The sequence below is a fragment of the Aplysia californica genome, unplaced genomic scaffold (assembly GCF_000002075.1).
Source record: "Aplysia californica isolate F4 #8 unplaced genomic scaffold, AplCal3.0 scaffold01580, whole genome shotgun sequence".
In the NCBI taxonomy this organism is placed as follows: domain Eukaryota; kingdom Metazoa; phylum Mollusca; class Gastropoda; order Aplysiida; family Aplysiidae; genus Aplysia; species Aplysia californica.
The window spans coordinates 1-2,535 of NW_004798850.1; the positions used below are offsets into that span (position 1 = coordinate 1).

The 2,535-nt window shown below is 46.0% G+C and overlaps 1 long non-coding RNA gene across 2 annotated transcripts in view; it reads right to left on the reverse strand.

Annotated features, from left to right (window-relative positions):
* Nucleotides 1-796: 796 nt before the first annotated feature.
* LOC118479054 overlaps nucleotides 797-2,535 on the reverse strand; it is an 11,868-nt gene continuing 10,129 nt past the window's right edge. Inside the window, exons 1-2 of one of the 2 annotated variants that reach the window (XR_004859449.1) lie at nucleotides 1,375-1,623; nucleotides 797-930 (exon numbers count right to left, since the gene is read on the reverse strand). This is a non-coding gene — a long non-coding RNA (uncharacterized LOC118479054). Of the gene's footprint in view, nucleotides 931-1,374; nucleotides 1,624-2,535 lie in introns of those variants that run through there. The other variant, XR_004859448.1, reaches the window with a different exon arrangement.

The window sequence follows — 2,535 nt, forward strand, 5'->3', positions numbered from 1 at the left end:
AAAAGGGATGGAAATTAAAAGCAAACGCAGCATAACAACTGCTGTGTTATACAATACAGGGGATAACCAAACAGGTATTTGGAGTAGAATCTACAGCAGCGATTTACATTTACACCGGTTGAAGTGTTTACCGGGCCAAATTCCACAGTTTGGATGGTGTGGTGTTTTGGGTGTAGCGTACAGTTTCAAATTTGTTATTCAAACAGAGCAAAACAGAAAGCACCATCTATCACAGCAACCGAAACGGTTGAGCGAAGAGGGCTATAAAGAGGACTTAAAGAAGTGTTTGGGGGGTGGGGTGGGGGAGGAGGGGAGCATTTGGTCAACGCCTTTGGTGCAACAGGTGGTTCAGACCATGCGTGCAAGGCTCACATCTGACTTACCACGGGTTTGCGTGCTCTCCCTGCATGTCCTGGCCCCACATAGTGGTACAGGGATGCGGTGTGTTGCTTCTTTTCCTTTCCCCTGGGGACTGTCTCCTTCTTCGCCTTTTTCTCGTTCTGCTTGAGGGCTTCGTCTTTGGCTGCCCAGTCCAGATTCCGGACGGCTTCCTCTCGAGATTTAGTTTCTGATTTCATAATGGTCTCTTCTATTACCTCCGTCCGTCTCTGCGAGGTGTTGGTTCGGCTGCTGCTGAACCTGCCTTGAGACCTTTTCTCGACGATGTGTGGCATTGTGAACTGACTAAACCCGTTGCAAGAGCCTTGGGAGTGTGAAGGTTCGAAAACTTGAGGTCAACTGCAGAGGCTTAATAACCCCTGTCGTAGTTTCCTTCACAGATCGTCTTGAGTCTCGATTTCCTTTTTTTTTTTGTTTTTTGCTTTAATTCAGAGCTTGGTTAATCCATTAATTAATATATCCATTACGATTGTCAGACCTTGATGAGAACAGTAATCCGAAGAGAAAAGAAGATCAATCCCCATAAACATCCTTGTAAAGAAAGAACAACAACTAAACAAACACAAAATTGTGTAATGAAATTCTTAACATCCACCGAAATTCACCAACTAGGAACGATAACCCTCAGAAAACACAAGGCTGAGGAGATAGGGAGATGAGGAGATGCTTGCACGGAATCCCTGCGACGCCGTAAACACTCCTAGTACACACAACAATATCCCGAGGTCGTGGACCTCAAGACTAGGAACAAAACAGTAATAAATCCAGCAACGCTGAGAGCGTGATGCGAATAAAACACTGAGTTGGGGGCTTCCAAAAGCGGGCGTTAAAAGGCCGAAACAGGCCCTGAGCTCAAGAGAAACAACATGGGAAGATCTCTAGTAAGCCATAAAGAGGGGAATTAGGAGAGGTGGAATCCAGTATGCCCCTCTTGACACTAGTACGAAACGAAAAAGCCAAGAGCTGAACGCCTACCTAGCACCTAGAGATCCCCAGAACTCCGTCGAGCAGGAAACCTCTAATTACAACTCTGCTACGCGTTCATTTCGAGGAGCTCAGGTCTTCCGTCTCCCATACCGTCAGGCGCCGTGTGCCAGCCAAGCACCTAGTAAAGGGGAAGAAGAGACATTCCTTTCCCCTTCAGAAAACACCGGATCGAAATCAGGGAATCTCTCAACGCACTGTTGTTGCATGTAGAGTTGTATAGAGTAGAGAAAGAGAGAGAGAGGGAGAGAGAGAGAGAGAGAGAGAGAGAGAGAGAGAGAGAGAGAGAGAGAGAGATACAGAGAAAATACACGCCCGCTCAAAGATTTATCTCCCGTATCTTCCACTTAATCACAACACAACGACTTGTCAGCTTTGCGAATACGCGAAAAGAAAAGGTTGTAGTAATACCCAAGACCGATTTTTTAGGGTTCCTTTCCAGTGTGTGGTACACAGCAGTTTAGTTATCTGTTTATCAATATAACAGACTGGCAAGACAAAAACCAGACGCCCAGCAAAATCATCTTTGTCCAAACCAATTTGCTCGTTTCAAGACAAAATCCCCTTTATAGAGTATCTCTTGATCCATGCGCAGTATCTCGTAAGGTTTTCAACCCTCCCAACAATTACTCACCCACACAGGAACAACTCAAGTCTACCTGACGGACAGGTAACTGGGCCTAGATTTTGTGAGTACATAGATGTGTGCACATGTGCGTGAAAGGATGTCATAATATGCACGACTGGGAGGAGGTGGGCGTGTTAGAGATGAAAGAGCGAGAGAAAGGAGAGAGAGGGAGAGAGAGGGAGAGAGAGAGGGGGGAGACAGAAAGACACAAAGAAAGAATGAAAGGCAGAGGGAAAGAGAGAGATAGATAGAGAGAGAGAGAAAGAGAGAGAGAAAGAAAGAGAGAGAGAGAGAGAGAGAGAGAGAGACAGAGAGAGACAGAGAGAGGGAGAAGGAGAAAAGCTCACAGGCGGGGTTTAAGGGGAGGGGATTGAGTGCCTTAGCCAAAGCCCCAGCAACATAGTTTCTTAACAATCCTGAAGGTCTATTACTCATCGGGAATTCTAGAAGTTTATAAAAAGTGTCTTTTAAAGTGCGCGTCCATTTCCACTCTCTCTCTCTCTCTCTCTCTCTCTCTCTCTCTC